The following is a 25,661-nucleotide window of genomic DNA, read 5'->3' on the forward strand; positions in this document are numbered from 1 at the left end:
CAGCATATTACATGACATAAAATGGCACTGCTTTGAAATGGATGTTTGAATTAAATGCAGTTTCTTGTATCATATTTTAAAGTCCCATAGAGCACATTTATTAGAGTAAAACACAACCATGTTCATTGGCGTACTTCAAATGAGTTAGATATTCTATGTACAAATGACCGAAACTCCATTCACTGTACACTCCTGTGTGTAATTTACACATATCACCTGAAGGTAATCAGATTAAAACACTTACTGTGCTACAGTGAATGGGTCTTAGAGATTTATTAACATAGTTTCTATACATTAACAGAATTTTCTCTCCATTACTTTATAAGCCAATACCTTCAGTACCATTTGCTTTTTCCAGATGGAATATAGGAATTCCCATAACAGATCACACCAGGAGTGCATCAGTCCTGTATCCTGTTTCTGACAGTGTCCAGAACAAGGTGCACAAAACAAAGTAGTGGATAATTTTGGAATATCCTGTCCATAGGAAAAGCATCTTCCCAATGTCAGCAAGAAGCTTCAGCTGGAAGTTGGCTGATGATCTAAAACATGAAGATTTATATCACTTCTAAAAACATTTTTACATCTTGTCTCATGTAACTGTGAACATTCTCATTATCCATATAAATGTTGAGTACTTTTATTTTCTTACTCCCATTAAAAAAATTGCTCTTGAAAAATGGATTCTCTTTTAAATTAGAGGCTTAGGGCCTATGGTCATGAAAAAAAGACAGAAAATAAATGTAGTGATTGCTATGAAAAAGTCAACATTTGCCAACAGATACCACCCACAGTGAACCCACATTTACTACAGCTATCTCCTGTTCTAAATGTCAGAGAAACAGTGGTATTCTCAAGATACCACTTTGTGGTAACTGTTGGCAAGTGCTGCCTTTTTCATGGGGACTGCTGTAATGTGGGTCTGTGGAATTTTCAGCAAATGAATTCTGTGCCTATATTTTATCTAGTTTCAGTTCATTTCCTTTATATTTTTAAAGCAAAGCGATCAATATTTCAAAGTGATGTTATCTTTATAGGTATCACTTTTCCATAAGTAATGTATAGAAAAGGGAAATGGTGGTCCCCAGAAGTCTTTATTAACATTCCAAAGAAAATAAATTATAATTAGGAATAACATTAGCTTGTTGAAATTCTACCAACAAAAAATATGTGGAGTTCTCGTTTTCATAAATAAATTACAGCTGTTCTAGTGATTCCAAAGAAAAAAGCTATTAAAATAAAGTGGGCAGTATTAGCCCAAACAAAATACATACCATACTTCCAAGTTTTGGCTGAGTTCCACAGCCAGTCCCCTCCTTTTCCCACAGGCTGTCAATTAGGCAGTGATTGCAAGTGTTACAGACTTGATTCTGCTCTCTCCGGCACAACTCCATTGACTCCAGTGGCGATATTCCTGAGCCACACCCATGTGAGCAAAATGAGACACAGTGTTTTCAAGCTTTGTCTTCAATTAATTTAGGAAAGAGGCAGATCCACATTTTTAGCTCATTGAAAACAGGCAGCCTGCCCCTAATTGTAAGTTCTAACCAGTTCTTATGCATTAACAGGGGAAATCAGAGAGGAAAACCATGTTTGAATTTTCATTAGTGCCCCAAACTCAGGATTATGACCATGACCTGTTTCTATTTTATTGAAATTTATATTGTTCATTCACTCTTGCTATGAACTAAGTAAGTTTAAAAATACACAATATAAAACCCTTGCCTGATGGAATTCCATGGAAGCGTAAATAATGTCTTTCCAAAAGGTGGCTCATAAACAAACATTTTAATTTAAAACAAATTTAAGGTCACAAAATGACTGTAAAGCTAATATTGACATAACTTTGCTTCTTAGGCACTCCCTCAAAGCCAGAAAATTCCCTTTTTGTGTCCATTTCTGTCCACCTGCAGGGGTCTCAGCAAGAAACTGATCCGCTTTGGTCAAAGAGTTACATACAAATCCATTCATAACCGTTCAAACAGGAAAGCAGCAGTTCCCAGGCACAGCTTTCCTCGGAGGGGGTGGGTGCTGGTGGCGGTGGTAGTGGTGGAGGAGAAACTCCTCCCCTGTGCCTTCATGTCAAAGGCCTCTGCTAGCTAGCACAACCAGCATTGGAAATGAGCTAGGACAGGGGTGGGCAAACTTTTGGCCTGAGGGCCACATCTGTGTGGGGAAATTGTATGCAGGGCCATAAATGTAGGGCTGGGGCAGGGGGTTGGGGTGCGGGCTCCAGCTTGGCGCTGCTTACTTAGAGCAGCTCTGGGGCGGCAGTGGTGCTCAGCAGCGCTAAGGCAGGCTACCTGCCTGCCCTGGCCCCACACCACTCCCGGAAGTGACCAGCATGTCTGGCAGTGGCTCCTGGGGGTGGGGTGGGGCAGGCTGCTCTGCTGCATGCTGCCTTTGCCTGTGGGTACCACCCCCAAGCACCCATTAGCCGCAGTTCCCCGTTCCCGGCCAATGTGAGCTGAGGGGGGGTAGTGCCTGCAGGCAAGGGCAGCATGAGGTGGAGCTGCCTGGACCACCCCACCCCAGGAGCCACAGGGATTTGGTGCCGGCCACTTTCCCCGCTGCACCACGGGGCTGACAATCCCATGGGTCTAATTGAAAGCCCCAATGGGCCAGATCCAGCCCATGGGCCATAGTTTGCCGTCACTGAGGTAGTAGATGGCTACTTTCTGCCACTGAAAATTTATTTAGATTTCAGATAACAAGGGCTGCGTAGAAGTGGAGGGAAAGGGATTATAGTACTGTCTCTCCGGAAACTTTGTGATTTGGCACATTCAGAAAGATTTTGCTGTCAAAAGCTCCTCTTTCACCAAGCAGTTAGCAAACCATAGGTCTGATTCTATGAGGTGCTGTGTCTTCTCAAATGCCATTGAAGGCAGGGTGCTTAGAATCTCACGAGATTGGGCCTCAAACTTGAGACAGTAAAATATCCTTTATTCTGGTGTAACAGAGAATTGGTATATATATCATTTCTGCTATGGCAACCTCTCTCAAAAATCAGTTATAGGACTGTATCAACAGGCTTATATGATGGGGAGCTTGTACTAGTATAAGGTGGGGAGGTAGTGGAGTGGGTCGGGTGTTTGCTGGTGTGAGGTGGCTGCGGGCTGGAGGACTGGTCTCGGACGGGGTGCGGGTGCTGGTCTGGAGGAGCTTCTCCCGCCTCCTTTTGCCTGCACAGGACTCAGGTTGGGGTAGTGCCAATTCCAGAGGCTCACAAGGCTGTGGGGCCAGTTCTGGAAGTACCATTCCTCTTCCCTCAGAGTTTAGCAGTGTGGGGTAGAGAGAAGAGGGCTGAGAAGCTGCCTCAGGATTGGCTAGGTAGAGGGTACAGGCGGGAAGAGAGAGGAAGTGAGCTGCTGTCTTCACTTCCACTGAGACCTACTAATCATATACATATGTAGCTAGGCCTTGCATATTTGTATATAGTCATCTCCGTTATTTGGAACCCAAATGTGTGCGTGTGATTTCCACACATTCTTAATATTGCATAGAGAGTAAAGACACAATACAGATATAGTCAGTACATACGACAGATTAAAAGAAACAAAATCAGATTTTCCCAATCAAGTATCCAGTACTTGTTAGTTGATGTAACAGGCAGAGACATCAGGTTTTACCAAACATTTTCTAGGCTTTGTTTGTATTTTCACTACTAAAATGAGTGAAGGTAAAAGAATCGAGCTGTTAGACTTACAGGGAAAGTTTTCTACAAAACCACTATGCTGAAGTTGTCAAAGCCTTCATTAAATAACTATTCAAAAGGAAATTCTACATTTTTTCAGTGAAGCCCTAAGTAACTTTTATCCTGATCTTTTCTGTCCACAATCCAAAGCCTTCAATAAATAGCAAACAGAGTAAGAATACATGTTGATGAGAAATCCTCACTTCAGTCAGCTGCTGAAGAAGTCTGCTTCCTACAAAGAAATTTGTATGTACACTGCATACAGAACTACATTCAAGTAACACAGCAAACAAACAAAAAAAAGGAATTCCTAGGCAGGATTTTGAGTAGTTACTTCTTTTTTCCATACTTGCATGCTTGTACATACAGGCCCCAGTGCTGCAATGACATGTACATATGCATAACTTTAAGTTAACTAAACTAAAGTTATGAACGTGTAACTTTTTACAGGATTTGGTACTTTAATTTTGCACATCTACTCATATACTGTACTTACCTTGCTATATCAAAGCTGGAAATCTAGTCCAATCTAATAAAGAATCTTAGGAGCAAGAACTGTGTTAAAAATTATACCAAGCTTTAGTGTTAATGATAGACTTATTTTTTAAAAAGTAAAGTTTAATAACTTTTTGCTTTACATCTATACACTCAATTTTAATTAACTTTTACTATCACTTTAACTCCAGTCATATGAGTCTTTAATAGGAATCGAATTAGTGAAAATACCATATGTCACCATAACATGCTAGGCACTCTCATACAATGGTGGGGGAGCCACATATGGATGGATAAACAGATAGATGAATAAGTTGGAAGTCACACACAGAGGGTGAAATCCTGACTACTAAAGTCAGAAGGAGTTTTGTCATTGACGTAACTGAGGCCAGAATTTCACCCAAAGACTTTAGAACATTCAGTTTTAGTGGTACATGCCAACCACAGGTAAAGGGGAGCATGCAGGAGTTGACCGCCTGTCATAAGTTCAATAGTACACATTGGAGGTAATACTGATTCATATACCTTGCTAAGTACACCCAGAGAGGGCAGTATTGTGTTAGTGAAGAGATGGACAGAGAGTATTCCTGAAAATATCTCTTTATCATATGATAACTTCTTTCTGCAACCCATCTGAATTTTGGGACTCATTTAGACATTGGTATGTACCACCAAAGGTGGTAGTTGAGTACGTGTGTTGCTTCCAGCTAATGCATGTAATGAATGCACAGTTATTGGTATGGTTACATACAGTTATTGATGTTAATTTTTAATCCATGTGTCAGACAGAGGTTTGGAGAACAAAAAGTGGCAAAAGATTTGTGGCAATTTAGTGTGGTCTTGGCCGGTAACAGTAGTCCTGGAGCTGATTAGTAGCCCCTAAATGGAAAATGAGTGGTCTTGGACAAGGGCCATTCAGCGTAAGGTTAGGAAATGTTTGTAATCTCCAGTTTAAACAAATTTCTATTTTTGGTTTGTGGTTAGTTCATTCCTTGGGTCAGCTTAAATGTCCTCTACATTTTCCAAAACCTGAGTGATTTGATTCTGTACCCAATAGTTGCACATGGCCTAACAGAAAGGATATAAAATTCCCATCAAATTAATAAGCGGGGGAAATCAAGAGTGGGTCAAGGGAAGTGCCAAATAGAAAGGCACAAAAATCATGAGGAAAGTTTGTTTTCGATCACCCATACTAGTGTATATTGAGAACCTAGTAATTACAAAATAAAGTGGGTTCAGCTTGTTTTTCAACACATAAAACAAATGCAATAATTTTTTTCTATTGCAAACAAGCATCTTGTCTGCTTACCGAGTGCCCACACTAGCTGGCATCAGTCCATTTTGGCACTCTTCAGCGAGAGAAATTGCCTTCCTGTGACCAACTACCATGCTGTTACCTCACTCTTTCCTCTCCATCCCTACCAAACTTTTATTGATGCTCAAAAGAACAAAGACAAAAGCCCCAATCTTGAAAACATTTACACACATGCTTTACATTAAGCTTGTTAAGCCTTCCAAGTGGGTACCAGGCATTTATGCCTGGATCTTTGTATTTGCAATCACATAGTATGTGGGTCTTTAAGCAGGGTGTCCTGGAAACCCTTCAAATGTTGGAATATTTGTTTAAAATATTGTCTTGCTAACTGCACTTAAAACCTATTGATTTCACAAAGCTTTTTGTTCATGGTCAAAATCTGTTTCCACTTGAGTTGTGCAGTGTTGTGGTTCACATCATTGTATTGGCACTGTAAGTCTTCTCCTCCCAAGTCATGGAGTTCTAGGTGTGTTTCCCTTGATTTTAAAGATTTTAGACTTTGGAAATAGACCATCAGACCTGGCAGGGCTCATTTGTATGTGCTCTCATGGAGCCTAAGCCTGTTCCTACTGGAAGTCAATTAGAGTCTCCAATGACTGGGAGTTGTATTGGGGCCATGAAGAAGTATGGTGAATAAAAGGAAGAATTAGAAATACTAGAGAATAATCAGAAATGCAACATAATTGACGTCACAGAAACTTGGCGGGATAATTCTCATGACTGGAATATTGGCCTAGAAGAGTACAGCTTGTTCAGGAAGGGCAGGTGGGGAAAAAGGGAAGAAGTGTTGCCTTGTATATCAAAGACGTATACACTTGCACTGATGTTAAGATAAAAGTGGGAGGCAGACCTGTTGAAAGTTTCGGGGTAAGGATAAAAGGGGTAAAAAATAAGGGTGATGTCATGGTAGTGGTCTACTCTAGACCCCCCCTAATCAGGAAAAAGACGTAGATGAGACTTTTTTTAAACTACTAATTAAGTCACCCAGACATCCGTTGGGAAAATACGGCAGATTGCAGATTATCCAACAAGTTCTTGGAGAACTTGAAGACAACTTGAAGACAACTTTTTATTATAGATGGTGGAGAAAGAAACAAGTAGGGAGACTATTCTGGATTTGCTTCTGACAAACAGGGAGGAACTAATTGAGAATCTGAAGGTGGAAGGCAGTTTGGATGAAAATAATCATGAAATAAGAGAGTTCATGATTCTAAGGAATGGTAGGAGGGGGAAAAAGCAGAATAAAGACAATGTACTTCAAAAAGTAAGACTTTAGCAAATTCAGAGAATTTTCAGAGATCTTATTTGATCTGAAACTCAAAAAAAAAAAAAAAAAAAAAAACCAAGAGGGGGAAGTAAGTAAAAATAGCAAAGGATGAATACAAAAACTACACAAGGGACAAACTTAGAAAGGCCAAGGCACAAAACAAGATTAAACTAGCTAGGGATATAAAGGGTAACAAGAAAGCATTTTACAAATACATGGGAAGCAAGATGAAGACCAGGGAGAGGGTAGGCTCATTACTAAATGAGGAGGGAAAGACAATAACAGAAAATACAGCAATGGCTGAAGTATTAAATGCCTTTTTTGTTTCAGTGTTCACCAGAAAAGTTAGCAGTGATCGGACGACCAACAAAGAATATCAGTGTAAATGGGGTAGGATCTGAGGCTAAAATAGGAAAAGAACAAGTCAAAAATTACTTAGATAGCTTCAAGTCAGCAGGGCCTAATGAAATAAATCCTAGAATACTTAAGGAACTGGCAGAAGAGATCTCTGGGCCACTAGCAATTATCTCTGAGAACTCGTGGAGGATGGAAGACATAACAGAGGACTGGGAAAGGGGAAATATAGTGCCTATCTATAAAAGGGGGGGAGGAGATCAGGAAATTATAGGCCAGTAAGATTAGCTTCGGTACCTGGAAAGATAATGGAGAAAATAATCAAATAACCAATTTGTGAGCACTCAGACAAAAATAACGTGATAAGTAACAGTCCACATAGAATTGTAAAGACCAAATCATGTAAACCAACTTAATATTTTTCTTTAACAGGGTAGGGGTGGAAGCAGGAGCAGTCATAGATCGACTTTAATAAGGTTTTTGATACTGTCTCACATGACGGTCTCATAAACAAACTAGGAAAATACAGACTAGACAAACCTACTATGAAGTGGGTGCAGAACTGGCTAGAAAAAACATACTCAGCATATTTATCAATGGTTCACAATTGAGCTAGAAGGGCATATTGAGTGGGTTCCCACAGGGATCTGTCTTTGGTCTAGTTCTATTCAATAGCTTCATAAATGCTTTGGATAATCAATTGCACAAATACAAAATTGGAAATGACTGCCTTGGAAGGAGTACTGAAGAAAAGGATCTGGGGGTTATAGTGAATCACAAATTAAATATGGGTCCAAAATGTACCGCTGTTGCAAAAAAAGCAATCGTTCTGCGATGTATTAGGAATGATGTAAGCAAGACACAAGAAGTAATTATTTCACGCTACTCAGCGCTGATAAGGCCTCAACTGGTGTGTTTCAGTTCTGGGCACAACATTTCAGGAAAGATATGAACAAAATTGGAGAAAGTCGAGAGTAGAGCAACAAATAAATTGGTTAGCTCAAATAAATTGGTTAGTCTCTATGGTGCCACAAGTACTCCTTTTCTTTTTGCAAATACAGACTAACACGGCTGTTACTCTGAAAAATGATTAAAAGTCTAGAAAACTGACCTATGAGAGGGAAGATTGAAAAAACTGGGTTTGCTTTAGTCTGGACTAGAGAAAATTGAGCGGGGGTGGACATGATAACAGTCCTCAAGTACATACAAAGTTATTATAAAGAGGAGGAGGATGAATTGTTCTCCTTAACCACTGCGGACAGGATAAGAAGTATTTGGCTTAAATTTCAGCAAAGGAAATTTAGGTTAAACATTAGAAAATACTTCCTGTGAGGACAGTTAAGCACTGAACCAAATTACCTAGGGAAGCTGTGGAATCTGTCATTGGCAGGTCTTAGGAACGGGTTAGACAAACACTTGTCAGGGATGGTCTAGATAATACTTAATCCTGCCTCAGTGCAGGAGACTGGACTAGATGACCTCTTGAGGTCCCTTCCAGCCCTACATTTCTAGGATTCAGTGGATTAAAAGTTTGTGTAAGCATTTAAACATATGCAAATAAGCTGGTAAAAAGTCAGAATCAGCCTAACACTGGGGTAATCCCTGACATACAGAAATCAGCCTAAATTTTATTTAACGAGTATAGGCATCTCATAGAGACTCATAGAATATCAGGGTTGGAAGGGACCTCAGGAGGTCATCTAGTCCAACCCCCTGCAGGGCCAATCCCCAATTTTTGCCCCAGATCCCTAAATGGCCCCCTCAAGGATTGAACTCACAACCCTGGGTTTAGCAGGCCAATGCTCAAACCAATCTCCTTGCTTATAGACATGTTGATGTATTGATTTAGCAGATTACATTGTGGATCGTGTGTTATTACACATTACCTGCATGATGATTTCTGGACTGAGGCTTATATTAATAGATCATTTTAGTGCATGTCATCAGTGGGAGTGGCTGTTTTAGATACTGTACTAAACCTATAGGGAAAAAATAAGCCATTTTCAATTCAATACTAATTTTTTATATTTGTGGAGCTGTGTGTCAAACTGAGATTTCCAAGGCCATAGGGGACTGAAGATTTGCAGTTAAAATAGGTGTACAATTGAGCTGAAAAAGTTTTGCTTTTTAAATGAATAGCACGTGGGAAGTTCCTATTTGTTTGCTAATTCCAAATCCATGTGTTAAGCACTGCAGGTACTGTGGAAGGAAGAAAGCCCAGTTCAGCTGGCATGTATAAAACTGGACTAGGTATTAACAGTCAAAAATAAAAATGCCAGTCAAATTAATTCCTCTCCCCCACCACTGAACACTTCCAGATTAATATGGACAACGTGTTCAAGAAACCATTGCTGACCTGTGGTGGGCTGATTCTGATCGGAACATAAGAATAGCCATACTGGATCTGACCTGTAGTTCATCTAGCCCATAATCCTGTTATTAATTTAATCTCAGTGGCCAGTATCAGATGCTTCAAGGACAATTGAAAAAACAACCATGAAATGAACAATGGTGGGATAACATACTCATAGGGGCAGCTTCCTTCTGGCTCCATTAAGTGCTTAACCAATGCCCCGAACCATGAGTGTTTAAAATTCTTATATTTTTCTGTCACTGGATTTTCTCCATATCCATATAAATGTCTGATCCTTTTCAGAATCGTGGCCTCAGTAATACTTGCGTTAGTGAGCTCTTTCGGCTTATTATGTGTTGTATAGAAAAGTATTTCCATTTATCGGCATTAAATCTGTTGCCCCTCAATTTCATCAAATTGTCCTCTTGTTCTTGTATAATGAGAAAAAGTAGATTCCTTTCTGTATATCATTCATAGATCTCACATCACTGCAAATCAGAAGTAACTCCTTTGAAGACCACCATTCTTCCATTGTAAATCTGTTGTGAAGAAGATAAGAATGAGGCTCTCATATAGGAGTTGAGGTCAGTTCAATGTTCTCTTCAGTCTCTGCTCTGGACAACAAGTCTCTTCATTGGTTTGGAGAGTTAGTCCGCATTCTGCATGGATCAGAACTGAGTTTTTGAAGTGAGGTTTATGTATCTATGCAACCTGCCTAAACAGACTGAGGAAAAGGGAGGGCACATATTTGCCTGGTTACTCTGTACAACACTGAGACATAAACACAACCTGTGGAGGAGAATCAAAGGCCAATTTGTGTTAGAAGACAGTTTTAGATATTGACACCATCAATCTTCAGATGTCAACCAGGTGTTTATAGAGGTTCTGGAAAAGAGTTTGAAAGTACACTATAATTATGCATTTGGAGTGGAATAATGTTATGATAAAATCATTTTATAGAGGTTCCAAACACCTTAAATAGTCACTTTGTGCTATTCACCCAGAACATTAATGACTCTAATCTTGATTTAATAGCCTCAAAAGGGGCTTTAAAAACAGACCTAGGACAGAGAAGTCAAGCACCAAGGTTTTATTTCAGAATTCTATGGCCTAATGAGGTAAAGAAGCCAAGAGGATTGTAAAAAGAAAGGCAAAAGACTGAAATAGATGAATAACTTAAAAGTTGGCTGCAGATCTGTATGAATACACCACAGCCTAATTCTTAACTTTGTATTTAACTGTTAATGATTTTTTTTCAAAATAGAACTAAAAAAATAGGTGTTTTCCATTCACAAAGAAAAAATACATGTATTTTCAGTCCAGATTTTATTTTAGACTCAGGTCTTGTCGGTCTTAGAAAAGCTGTACTCATGCAACTAAGCTGATTTAAAATCAATCTAGTTACACTGGTGCTGGGCATGGTACTGTATGACATTTTGATTAAAAACTAGAGCAATATAAAATTACCATGGAATAAATTCAATGGATTAAAAACTAGCTAACTGATAGATCTCAAAATGTAACTGTAAATGGAGAATCATCATCGAATGTATCCGTTTCCACTGGGGTCCCCAAGGATTAGTTCTTGGCCCTAGGCTATTTAACATCTTCATCAATGACATGGAAAACAACATAAAATCACTCAAAATTTGTAGATTCACAAATTGGGGGAGTGGTCATTAATAATGACGACAGATCACTGTTTCAGATTGATATAGATAGCTTGGTAAACTGGGCACGAGCAAACAATATGCATTTTAATATGGCCAAATGTAAATGTATACTTCTAGGAATGTCAGCCATACTTACAGAATGGTGGACTTTACCCTGGGAAGCAGGGACTTAAAAAGATTTGGAGGTGGGGGTGGATAATCAGCTGAACATAAGCTCCCAGTGTGATGTTGTGGCTAAAAAAGCTAATGTGATCTTGGGAAGCATAAACAAGGGAATCTTGAATAAGAGTAGAGGTTATTTTACCTCCATATTTGGCACTGGTAAGACCATTGCTGGAATACTGTGTCAAGTTCTGGCACTCACAATTCAAGAAGGATGTTAATACCTTGGACATGATTCAGAGAAGAGCCATGAGAACTATTAAAAGATTAAAAAGCATGCCATATAGTGATAGACTCAAGGAGCTTAATTTCTTTAGCATAGCAAAAAGAAAGGTAAGAAGTTACTTGATTACAATCTATAGTACCTACTTGGGGAACAAATATTTAATAATGGGCTCTTCAATCTAGCAAAGGTATAACACTATGCAATGGCTGGAAGTTGAAGCTAGACAAATTCAGATTGGAAATAACGTATAAATTTTCATTGATGGGAATAATTAACCATTGAATCAGACCCCTACCTGAATCATGGGATGATCTTCAAATAATGGTGGCTGAGTTGCAGACAAGACATGGAAAATCACAGAAAAGTAGTAATGGACCTTTATTAATAACAGTAATTTGGAAAGGCCACAGCAGACCTATTTGTTTAAGAAAAATTTGCTGTAACAATATAAACACTCAACTACTACATTATGCCTGTGAATTTTTTGATAATCAGACAATTTGGTGCAACTACTGGGCTGTAATTAGGATGGGGCGAGCGGGGCAGCCACCCAAAGTGCAAAGCCTTGGGAACGGGGGAGTGGAAAAATAACAAAAAAAACAGTAGGGGGTAGAGCCCTGCAGTGGGCATCATATTGCCACCCTTACTTCTGTGCTGCTGCTGCTGGCAGCGACACTGCCAGTTGGGCAGTTAGAGAGCAGCAGCTGTTGGCTGAGCACCCAGCTCTGAAGGCATCACCCCGCCAGCAGCAGCATAGAAGTAAGGGTGGCACTACCATGCCTGCTGCAGGGCTCTACTCCCTACCAGTTTTTTTCATCATTCTTCTGCCCCTCTTCCCGAGCTTTGCACCCTGGGCAGCTGCCCCACTTGCCCTGTCCTGGTTACAGCCCTGCCCAAAACTCTCCAACATCATTTAATGTACTAATGGGGGGGGAAAGTGTGTGTTGCAAACCTCAAAATGTATGCAAAATTGTGGACTTTGCAAAGTAAGCTAATTTAAAACAAAACTGCAGTGGAAGAAAGTCAAGGAAAGTGTGGGCCCCTTACTGAATGCGGGAGGCAACCTAGTGACAGAGGATGTGGAAAAAGCTAATGTACTCGATGCTTTTTTTGCCTCTGTCTTCACGAACAAGGTCAGGTCCCAGACTACTGCACTGGGCAGCACAGCATGGGGAGGAGGTGACCAGCCCTCTGTGGAGAAAGGAGTGGTTCTGGACTATTTAGAAAAGCTGGACGAGCAGAAGTCCATGGGGCCGGATGCGCTGCATCCGAGAGTGCTAAAGGAGTTGAGCGGATGTGATTGCAGAGCCATTGGCCATTATCTTTGAAAACTCACGGCGATCGGGGGAAGTCCCGGACAACTGGAAAAAGGCTAACGTAGTGCCCATCTTTAAAAAAGGGAAGAAAGAGGATCCTGGGAACTACAGGCCAGTCAGCCTCACCTCAGTCCCTGGAAAAATCATGGAGTAGGTCCTCAAGGAATCAATTCTGAAGCACTGAGAGGAGAGGAAAGTGATCAGGAAAAATCAGCATGGATTCACCAAGGGCAAGTCATGCCTGACTAATCTAATCGCCTTTTATGATGAGATTACTGGTTCTGTGGATGAAGGGAAAGCAGTGGATGTATTGTTTCTTGACTTTAGCAAAGCTTTTGACACGGTCTCCCACAGTATTCTTGCCAGCAAGTTAAAGAAGTATGGGCTGGATTAATGGACTATAAGGTGGATAGAAAGTTGGCTAGATTGTCGGGCTCAACGGGTAGTGATCAATGGCTCCATGTCTAGTTGGCAGCTGGTATCAAGTGGAGTGCCCCAAGGGTCGGTCCTTGGGCTGGTTTTGTTCAATATCTTCATAAATGATCTGCAATGATCTGGATTGCACCCTCAGCAAGTTTGCAGATGACACTAAACTGGGAGGAGAGGTAGATATGTTGGAGGGTAGGGATAGGATACAGAGGGCCCTAGACAAATTGGAGGATTGGGCCAAAAGAAATCTGATGAGGTTCAACAAGGACAAATGCAGAGTCCTGCACTTAGGACAGAAGAATCCCATGCACCGCTATAGACTAGGGACTGAATGGCTCGGCAGCAGTTCTGCAGAAAAGGACCTACGGGTTACAGTGGATGAGAAGCTGGATATGAGTCAATAGTGTGCCCTTGTTGCCAAGAAGGCCAATGGCATTTTGGGATGTATAAGTATGGGCACTGCCAGCAGATTGAAGGACGTGATCATTCTCCTCTATTCGACATTGGTGAGGCCTCATCTGCAGTATTGTGTCCAGTTTTGGGCCCTACACTACAAGTAGGATGTGGAAAAATTGGAAAGAGTCCACTGGAGGGCAACAAAAATGGTTAGGGGACTGGAACACATGACTTATGAGGAGAGGCTGAGGGAACTGGGATTGTTTAGTCTGCGGAAGAGAAGAATGAGGGGGGATTTGATAGCTGCTTTCAACTACCTGAAAGCGGGTTCCAAAGAGGATGGATCTAGACTGTTCTCAGTGGTAGCTGATGACAGAACAAGGAGTAATGATCTCAAGTTGTAGTGGGGGAGGTTTAGGTTGGATATTAGGAAAAACTTTTTCTCTAAGAGGGTGGTGAAGCACTGGAATGCGTTACCTAGGGAGGTGGTGGAATCTCCTTCCTTGGAAGTTTTTAAGGTCAGGCTTGACAAAGTCCTGGCTGGGATGATTTAGTTGGGGATTGGTCCTGCTTTGAGCAGGGAGTTGGACTAGATGACCTCCTGTGGTCCCTTCCAACCCTGATATTCTATGATTCTATGAAGCTTATTATTGCAGAAATAGCGGATTCTGCAGTGTCGCAAATGAAGTAAGACCTTACCATTGAAACAATTTACAAAGGGTCAAGGTGGATTCTTGATCACTGCAATTTTTAAATCATGATTGGATGTTTTTCTAAAAGATATGCTCTAGAAACTATTTTGGGAACATTCTATAGCCTGTACTATACATGAGGGCAGACTAGATGATCCAAATAGTTCCTTCTGGCCTTAGAATCTATGAAAGAAGACATGGATTTCTGAACCCAGAAATGAGCCAAATGAAGTGAAAGATGGGAGCTCTGTAGGAAAACCAATGTGGAGCAGTCACTCCCCAGAGTAGCAGCAGTATTAAATGAAAGGCCTTATTTCCGTAAGGTCTGGTTGATCAGGGCAGGCACAGAAGGAAACCAGCCCCAGAGTCCCACTTGGGTAAAGGACTGGGAGGAAATCACACCTGACTTCCTGCTGCCAGCCTGCCTCACACTGGAAGGAAAGAATGTCACTCCACAACAGGAGTCTGGAGCCCAGACTGGCAAGAGCTCTGGTTAAATAGAAAGATGCAGGAAAAATTCTGCCCCAGATTTCCTGTGGCCAGGTCTCTGATAAATATGTTCTAAGAATTATTTGGGGTAAGTTCTATGGTCTGTGTTATACAGGAGGTCAGTCTAGATGATCACAATAGTCCCTTCTGGCTTTAGAATCTGAATCTACAATCTAGATGAATTTAAACCAGTTTAAGACTCTCTTAGGGCTTGTCTACACTTACATTTTATAGCACTCTAACTTGCTGGCTCAGGGATGTGAAAAATCACCCCCCTGAGCACAGCAAGTCTGAGCGCTTCGAAGCGCTAGTGTAGACAGGCTCCAAGCACTGGGAGCCGCACTCCCAGCGCTCGGAGCTAATCCCCTCATGGAGGTGGATTACCAGGAGCACTGGGAGTGCAACCACACTCGCACTTCAAAGCGCTGCTGCAGGAGTGCTTTGAAGTTTCCAGTGTAGCCATGCCCTTAAATTCAGTAAATTATCACATTAATTTAAACTGCTTTAAGCAAGATTTAAACCAGTTTATAGGCATCTACATTATTAATTTGCACTAGTGTAACTTAATCAATTTTAAATACTAATAAAGCTATTTTTGTTAGGGGTGTGATTTGTTTAACTGCTACAGTTATACTGGGGTGGACCCCTTAGGGTGGATACACTAATGCTAGTATAAAGGTGCCTTATACCAGTGTAGCTTATTCCCCTTCCCGCACACGAATATGCTATTCTGGTATAAGCACCTATATATCAGTATAACTCCATCCACGCTAGGAGGGTTGTACATTAACCCAATATAGTTAAAGCAGTGCAACTTTACTGTGTAGACGAGGCCTTAGCTATACTAGTACAACTTTTCTAATATACACAAGCCATAACCAGAAAAAAAAAGCAGACCCCACAAACAAAAACAAAAACCAAATATAAAATCTCTATGAAAGTGCACAGTGTGTGTGGTGCTTCATTTTACAATAAGCTGCAGCAGCTCTGATAGCAAAATTGCTACAATCTCTGTGCACAAGCAGAGTCCTTGGAAATTTTGATGGTGCAGTAGCCAGAAAAGAAAAGCAGCCCTGTTTCTTAGCCTGGTCTACGCTACATCAACCTCTTTGTGCACATGTCTACAAGCACATTTTTCTCAGACTGATGTAAGTGCCCATTACAGCAATGTAGAAAACCGCTTCCCAAAATGGCATGGTGCCGTGGTTGACATACTGAGGTCAACGCAGCATGAGTGTAGACACTGCATAACCCATGTCAATCCTAACAATCCTCCAACAGCTGTCCCACAGTACCCCCATTCCCTGAAACAGTGATTACTCCATTCACAGTTTGTCAACTCCACTGCCCAGCTGTCAGAGACCAGGAGTTACATCACTCCTTTAAACTCCCCCATGTATTTTTTAAATGCTTTTTCCCCCAATTTCCCACCTTGGCAAGCACACCTAGCAGTTCACCCTTGTTGTGTGCAACTGGTCAACAACCATGCCAGCTCCATGCACTAGATGTCCTCCCGCTTGGAGTAGAGAGGAGGTACCTGATCTCCTGGCCTGTGGCAAGAAGAGGCTGTGCAAACACAGCTATGGTCCAGCCATAGAAATGTGGACATCTACAAACAGATTGCATGGGGGATGCAGGTGAAGGGGTATGACAGGGATCAGCAACAGTGCCCTGTGCAAGTGAAGGAACTATGCCAGGAATACCACAAGGCCAGGAAGGCCAACCATATATCTGGTGGAGCCCTGCAGACCGGCCACTTTTACAAAGAGCTGCTTACCATACTTGTTGGAGATTCACCAGCACCCTGCAGACCACCATGGATACCTTGGAGGATCCCAAGACAGAAACCCAAACTGTCAATGGCAAGGAGGAGGAAGGGGAAGATGCAGCAGGGGGTTCCAGCTATGCTGCCATGCAGGACCAGTTTGAGAGTGTGACAGTCTAGCCAGTCCCACCACGTAAGCCTGGATGGGCTTGATGAAGGGGAAGGGAACTCAGGTGAGTGTATACATGCATTTTCCCTTTCAATGTTTTAATTTAAAGATGCCATCCATCCAGCCCATCCCCAAGTTCACAAGACAAAGGTATGAACTTTTCATAGTTCTACTCGTATCAGAAGCTGTAGACGTATAACAGACAGAGGTAGAGTTGGCATCTTCTTTTCATTCCCCTGTTGGGTTTGGGGAATGGTCATGCAGAGCAGTTTATGGACATAGGAATATCCCTTTTCGCCACCTGAGAGATCTCAATGAAACTATCTCAATGAAACTATCATTCTGCAATCCTTTCACAAAGGATTCTAGGGATGGCTGCCTTATTTCTTCCTCCATGATAGAACGCCTTCCCGTGCCACTCTGTGATGAGCTCATCTGGCACCATTGCAGTAAACAGGTTAGTGGCATATGGGCCCAGGCAGCTTCAGGATGCCAGTAACACCTGTGTTCTCGGTGCCTTTGAGACCCTCAGGAGTGAGATATCAGCTAAAATCACCACTGCCTGTAGAAAATAGTGCCAATATTCTGTGCCATTGCTCTGTACTCATACCCATAGAGCAGGGACTAAATTTTTTTAGCTTCAGTCAACAGACCAGCCTTCCCCCCTTTACCCCTGGAGGGCCAAACTCACCATGGCTGGAGAGCAGTGCTGTGCCAAGGCACTCTAAAGCTGAAGTGTCAATAAAAGTGTTTGTGGGAATAAGGGAAGGGAGTTTTGAAACGTATCTTTCCTTTGCTGTTGTAACTTTAAATCCAATGACACATCTGTGACGCTGTATGGAACACGGGAGACCATTCATAATAGAAGTGATACCAATATTATAAACGAACAGTACTTACCAGTGCACAGTTAGCACCTCATAATTCATAGCTGCAGGAAAACATTTACAAATGTACAACAAGCACCACACAATTCCTAGATGCACCCAAAACTCCAGGTCCAAGGTACAATTCAGCACAGAACAGTACTGTGCTTGTAACAGGGCTTGGAGCCAGGCAGTCTAGTGGTTAGAACACTTGGCTTTTGGCCTCCTGTTTGGCTGAGGAGCCTCTGTCTTCAAAGGCAGGGGGAGAGAGAGGAGGACTCAGGTCCTTCCTCCCCACCAGGTCCTAGCCCAGGGCCCTGTGTGCATCAACCTCTGAAAGGCAGGGCCCTCCCAGCAGGGAGTCTATATCCTCTGCCCTGGGCTACTTCCTACCAGTGCCTGTTCAGTTTGGGGCATAGCCCCTATTGTTCAGTTTACTGAGTGGCTTGCCTCCTCTAGCACCCTCTCATGGATCTTGGGTAGAGTCCTGCCACAGTCCCAGGCTCCTTCAGACAGGGCAGCCAAAAGTTGGTGAGGCCAAGTCCCTTAATGTCCCTGGGCCTTGCTCACTCAGTTACCTCAGGTGCTAGAGGCTCCTGGGTCTCCTCCACAGTCTCCCTTGGCTGAGGAGACAGTGTCTCCTCCCAGGTGGCTACCCTGGCAGGCAGTCTAGTGCTGCTTCCCCTCAGGAAGGAGGCAGCTAGCTCCTGCTTCTTCACCACTCAGCCCCACCCTGAGCCAGGTTCCCTCCTTTTCTCCCACCTCCAGGCCTGGCATTGGCTGCAGGTATGATGGGGGGGGCTATCTGGGCCCAAAAGGCTTTCTTTAACCCCTGGTGTGCTGGCAGGCAGTTTCTCTGATTCACCACAGTGCTCTTTCAAAGCCTTCCTCAACTGCACAGCTCCATGCTGGGGTCTCGTAATAGCCCTTGTGTCTGGCTGTTCAAAGTCAGCAGCCAGCTGCTCCACCTCTGCCCTCAGAGATTCCTTCAGGAATCATTACTATCCCACAAAACACTGTGAAAATATCCCCAAAGGCATCATGCCGGATGGTGGTACATGGCATACTGAGATACCTACCCATGGTGCATTGCATTTTACATCTACACAACCACTCCTGGCGAATATGTGCAGTGCTGACACAAGCAGCCAAGAATGCACACACACAAGCGATATACAAAGTTCAGTGGCTGTACACTGACATACCTTGCATCAACCAAAGTTCGTAGTGTAGACATGGCCTTCATTACATACATGACAGCAATGATGGAATGTAGCTCTAGAAATCTTGTATTATATAGTAAACTTAACGCTGCCCATTTGCTTTTATGCATTAAAATAAGGCTTTTCATTACATGATTATACAACACTGTGCAATGTCACATATTAATTAGCAAAAATACAACACTAATAATAATAGCGAAACATATTCTACCACTACATAAGAATACTCCTGTGCACTTTCAGGAATATCTTACATTCACGCCATTTTTTTCATACTGTGTATTGTTTAGCTATACAAACAAAACAGGCCAACATATGCATGCACAAATGGTGCGGGTATTTTAAGCTCAACTAGTTTTCTTTAAGCACAGGGGATAGCACTAAAAGGAACAACTACTCCAGCAAAGCATTATATAAAGGTAATGTACTGATTGATGCCATATGTGTGTCATCTCAAACCAGTGAAGTAAATCAAACATAAGCAATAGGCACTGTGAAATTTTGAAACTGTATGTGGAAACAATAAGACAGGAGGGCTGCACAGCTTCGGAGATTTTTCAGCTGCTCCTAACAGTCCTTATTGTTTTTAGTTAACATCCTTGCTTTGTTTAATGGTCCAGAAGACCTTTGCGCACAAATTATCACTTACTTTGCAATAAGTAGCTCATATGCCAGGTTTTCATTTTTCCCTTAGTAGAAACTTTTTTACCTCAGAAGTTAATTTAATTGAAGAACACCTTCTTGTGGAGTCTTGAATAGATTTCAGGGCCTGGAAGGGTCTTAGTCCAGTTTTTGGAGCAACAATTCCAGGATATCCCCTGAACTATGGTTAGAATTAGATCTGACAGTTCCTCAGTCCTAACACACAGCACACATTAATTACTGCCATTTTTTAATGAAATCAGTTAAAAGAAAATTAGATTCAACAGCGATCCTGTAACTCGACACACTGAGACCTTTTCGCTCGGCTCTCTGATTGATATAAATGTTGTACGCTTGGAGCTATTTTTTATATAACTCTGCCTCTTTGCCTGTTTTCCAGGGATTAAGGATAAATGGAATCCAAATGCACCAAAATTTTACTCCCATCCCCATGACTGATTGCTCTCACTATATGCCATCTCAGCCCATCCCAATCTGTATCATCGCTATACATCAACAGGCAATGTGGTATATGAACACTTCATTTCCCTTGTCTCCCCCAGCTCCTTTCCGAATTAACTGTCTCCCTCCCATGCCTGAGGCCTTGATCACCTGAGTCAGGCAAACCCAGCTCACCCTACCAGGCAGCTGAAGGCCAACAATCACTGAGCATTGCATTACCCCTTGCTATTCCATCTCACTACTCTGTCCAGGGGCCTGGATCACCACCAGCATAAAGCTTAATCCACCCTTTCCATTTTCTACCTGCAGTTGTAGGTTCTCCCCTCTCTTTGGGGAGCAAATATGGGCTAGACCGGTTCTGGGGCCCACCCTTTAGGTCTGAACAGTCTGGATCTTTGGGGAGGTTCAGCTCTGGATTCAAAATGTGTGAATGGCTTCTGTCTATATAATGGGCTGATCCCAATTACGGAATCCCAATGCATCAAAACTGCAGAAGTTCAGCTTTGGAGCTGAGCTTTGCCCTGGCTCCTCTGCCTACAATGAGCTGCACCAAAATGTCAAATCTAAACACCCCCCAGGATCTGGATCTGAATCTTGAAGCAGCTTGTTATAAGAATAGCCAAATCATTTTCTTTCCCTATAATAAATAAATAATACATAAATAATCTAATAAAAACGCTCTCCACTTTGACTGCAAAGTAAAGTTTGTGGTTTGAGAAAATTTTATGAGAAAATGCACAATATGTGTGCTATCTGTTTATTGTCTCTAAGGCTCTGGGAATAATTTTAATAATTTAAATCAACAGACTTACCAGCCACCTGCATAGAGACTCCATGTGACTAGCATCTTCTTTAGACAGCAATAAACATTCTCAACACAGTAGTGATTAGTAATTAAACAAAGAACACACACAGAGAGCAGCTTTGCTTCAGTATGTGGAGCTCATCTTATAGCTAACCAGTCAGGGCTAATTTTGTGGACAAATTAGGCCATTAAAATTCTATGGTAAAAACTTTCAACCTAACTGGATTGCACATATCCACTTGCAGACTGAAAGTATCAGTCAGATCAGTGTAGTTCTGAGCACCACACCTATCTCCCGTAGCAAGCCCTAAGCAGGCACATATTACAGGACTCCTTGGAAGGGATTCTGCCCTCCTACTCCAGGGCTCCTGTACCACCCCATCCTCCACATACTCTACAAAATGGCATCCTCCATGAAGTGTGACCTTGCACCTACATTGTGTGTGAGGTCACACTGCACAGACAGAGGACACAATTTTGCTTTTTAAAATGGTATCCTCCATGCTTTCTCGGGACCTGTGAGTTCATAATTCATTAAAATGGGGTCAGGCTGGCAACCAGCTTGGGATTCCCTGCTCTAGAGAAATTAAGGGCCCTTGTTTTCCCATGTTTAAAAAAACTAAACTTCCAAGTCTAAAATCAGTGGCACATTATGGGTCAGATCCATGTTGCCAGTGAGTCAGTGGGGGGTTTCCTATTGATTTCAAGAGAAGCAAGAGCCGAGCACTTCTTCTTGCCAAAAAACAAACAAGGTCTGGAATAACCTTAGTATACTACAACCTCCACCTTCTGTGTAAATCAGGAGACATCAGGCTATGCTGCAAATCTTTAAGGCTGGCTCTGTGGACTTGTGTGTCTCCCTAATGACAATGATGACATGATCTCCTCCTCGTCTTGGAAAAATATGCTACAAAGTGTATTTGTTCCAGGAACACCCCATGTGCTTAACATCAGCTGTTCACATCGCTTCCCTAATTAACCTGAGTACTGCACCAGAAAGATCGTCATGGGCTTGGTGTACACACATCCAGCATACATTACAGCCACTGACCCTTCTACATGTCACTTTGTTGGCTGTACATCTTACGTTCATAGAGCATTGAGAAGGCTACTGATAATCTCATAAACCTCCACTCCCTACAAAATACCATGCTGTGAGGTTAACTGCTTTGTAGTGTGTTGGACAGTATGCTGTTTTTCATTTCTGGGAGACAAGTAAAGGACTTGACTGCTTTCCAAATAATGCTGCAGCACATAAATTAACTGGAGTGTAGAGCATTTGGCAAAAGGAATCCCCCATAGCAAGAAAATAAACACACTGTCCTGTAGCCTCAAAGTGTATCAGAACTAGAGGAAACATTTAATATGCATGTGATTCCCTACAAAGTAGTTATTGCTGAAGGAAACATAACAACTAGCCAGAGCTAAGCAGTGGTGGCTAGGGGAGAGGCATGTTAATCTTACTTTAATGATTTTTAGAAAGACATGCAATTTCAGTAGTCTTCAGTCACTCGGGATTACACTGGATTGGAACATCACTGGAATGCTGCTCCAACTCTTTAATAAGAAAGGAGATTGTGCTAGGCTTATAAAAATCTAATCATGTTGTATTTGTTTCATTGTTTTTTAAATGTTTGTTGTGGAACTGGTTTTATAGGTGAGATAAAAAAGGTGCGAATTTTTTGTTGGTGGCTGTAATATTTGTGATGTTTTCTGACTGGCTCCCAAGCTCCACCTAAAGAGGAGTAAGGAAAGGAAAAGGAAAAGTGGAAGAGTGACAACTTTAGGAGTAGATCTACATTACGTATAGTGCACTGGATCTTTATGGGGTTACAACCTCCTTTAGCCCACTCATCTTGCTGAAACAATATGTTTTATACTTACCCATCTCTGCTGATAACAGTGATGTGGCCCTTTATGAAGGTCTCTATTTAACCACCAGTGCCAATTCAGGAATTTCAGATATAGTTTCATCATTCCATCAACCCTGACTATTTCTGCCAACAAGATCATGAAACAACAGGCACTTGAGTCTCTAAAAATAGGACTGCACATATATGTAATTTTCCCAGTTCCCTCTTGATTTCTTTGCTAAACAATGAATTGTATTATATTAGACTGAAGGAGTTTCCTTCTTTCCTCCTCTGAGGTACCATTCTTCTGGTAACTGCAGAACTAACAGTGGATATTTTTACACCTATGTGTCGTACCTATCAAGCTCAGGAAAATATTGGGCTGTGAAATAGAAGTAATAAACAGGCAGCAGAAATCTGCTAGAGGCATCATGCAGGCATTGAAGCATCACCGAGGAATATTAAAAGTTTTCAAAAGTAACAGAAAACACTCAGAGGCAGAGACATTTGCTGGAGGCTACTGCTAATTGGTTTGCATAGCAACGCGCTGGGGACACCATCCCTTAACTTATATTTACATACAAGGTAGCTTATTGCAGTCTCTGGGCGACTGAAACAGGTTAATGCATACAACTGAGAGTACTTTATAATCTGTACAGTCACAGTTTGTTTGTTTTTTAATAGTACAACCCATTTGTTGTTATGCTACCACTATGGGGACATGCAGAAGGTGTATTTACACCATGGGTTCTCAAACTGGGGGTCGGGACCCCTCAGGGGGTCATGAGGTTATTACCAGGCGGGTCATGAGCTGTCAGCCTCCACCCCAAACCCTGCTTTTTCTCCAGCATTTATAATGGTGTTAAATATATAAACAAGTGGCTTGCTGTATGAAAGGAGTCACCAGTTCAAAAGTTTGAGACCCACTGATCCACATAATTAATGGGACTGTTGCAGATATGGAGCTGCTTGGTAATCATTTTGAACACTGTATGTTGACCTAATTATTAGGATGTTTACTGTATGAATATGTTGCCTTAATTTAAGAGTGGGAAGCATGGAAAAACCATCAGGAAAATAAGATAAGCCACCAGCTAGCAAATTCTTGAGGGTGGTTATGGAACAATGGAAGAGCCCTTGGCTCTTAAGAGTCTGACTTGACTGGCTGATCCTGCTGAACAGGTTTTGACAAACAAGGCCAAAGCCTAGGAACTGACAAGACCAAAGAGACTCTGGCTGGAGCAAAAGGGACACTCCTGTTCTGTCAAGAAGAAAGGTTCTTGCTGGGGAGCTGTGTGGGGGAAACCATACTACCACAGGCAGCTGCTGGGGTGTCTGAGGAAGGTAGGCCTTCCTCGTCTGTTGCTTTGACCATGTCATCCCTCTCTCTGCATTCTTCCACTGCCTCTCCTTTATCTCATCAATCATTAGCTAATTGTCTTCACTTTCAAGGCCTTTCATGGCCTATCCCCACCTACCTATCATCTGTCATTCACTACTGAGATGTCAACTCCCACCTCCAATCAACTCATGATAACAGCCTCCATCACCCACTTGTTACATTTTCAAACACTTTTCTCCCATGCTGCCTCTCCACGTACCCAGGAGTGTGTGTCACATTTTTACCTCCTGTCTCCAGCATGGGGGAGTCTTGCCTGTGTCTGGCTGGATGTCCACTCTCTAACACCATCAGCCTTTCTGCCACTCAAGCTGTGCCAGCCCTGTCTTTGCCTTGAAGGTTAACAATAGGTGCACCCCATTCCCAAGTCCCTTTCATGTATTCCCCTGTGATAGCCAACCTGACACTGGCTACTCACAGACATTCCAGATCCTCTGCACCCAAAGGTGCAGTGTATCCCAGTTTTACCTTAAGCCACCACTCCTGTATAGCACACAGCACTTGTGAGTGCTTATAATAAAACAAAAGGGTAAAGATTTACCTAGAAATGAAAGAAAGTGATGGAAACAAATGGTTGCAATAGAAAACAACACCCAACTCTGAGCCTACACTTATGAATAATTATCTTTCTTACCTAATAAAGTAGATTTTCCACCCCCCAAAGTTCAGTCTCTTACAGAGCTGGCTATTTCACAAGAACCAGGATCCAAAAGTTCCTGAAAACACTCCCACTCAGCAAGGGTTTTTCTCAGTGAATGGATACAGAGTGCTTCTCCCTCCTTTATGTTACACTGAAAACAGCCTATTGTTTCTATTCAAGAAAGGGTGAACCCATGTCTTGTTAAGTTCTGTTTTACCTTCAAAAGGTTTTGATTGCTTGCAGTTGCCGCTGATGGTTTCCCATTCAAAGTCTTAGTATTACGCAAAGCTAAACAATTGAGCCTGACATTGCATCACCAGCTAAACATGGTGGGGATGACAACTCCTCCACTGCCCAAATGAGCCATCACTGAGGGCAAGTTTACACTTATAATGCTGCATCAGTGCAGCTCTCCCATTGGCATAGTTTCCACCTCCATATGAGGCGGTAGCTATATTGGCAGGAGAAGCTCTCCCATTGACATAGTGCTGTCTACATGCGGGCGTTAAGGTCAGTATAACTACGTTGCTTAAAGGTGTGGATTTTTCACACCCCTGAGCAATGTAGTTGTGCTGATGTAGGTCTGTAGTGTAGACCACCCAAGACACGTTATGCCCTGGTAAGTAATTTTTCCTCCAAGTGCATAAAGCATATTTTCAATATAAATACATTATTCCTTAAATATTATCCATCATACATCTCACAATGATTATTTTCAGAGTAGCAGCCATGTTAGTCTGTATCCGTAAAAAGAAAAGGAGTACTTGTGGCACCTTACAGAATAACAAATTTATTAGAGCATAAGCTTTCGTGAGCTACAGCTCACTTCATCGGATGCATACAGTGGAAAATATAGTGGGGAGATTTTATATGCACAGAGAACATGAAACAGTGGGTGTTACCATACAGACTGTAACAAGAGTGACCGGGAAAGGTGAGCTATTACCAGCAGGAGAGCGGGGCGGGGAGGGGGGAA

The sequence above is a fragment of the Lepidochelys kempii genome, chromosome 1 (assembly GCF_965140265.1).
Source record: "Lepidochelys kempii isolate rLepKem1 chromosome 1, rLepKem1.hap2, whole genome shotgun sequence".
NCBI lineage: Eukaryota > Metazoa > Chordata > Testudines > Cheloniidae > Lepidochelys > Lepidochelys kempii.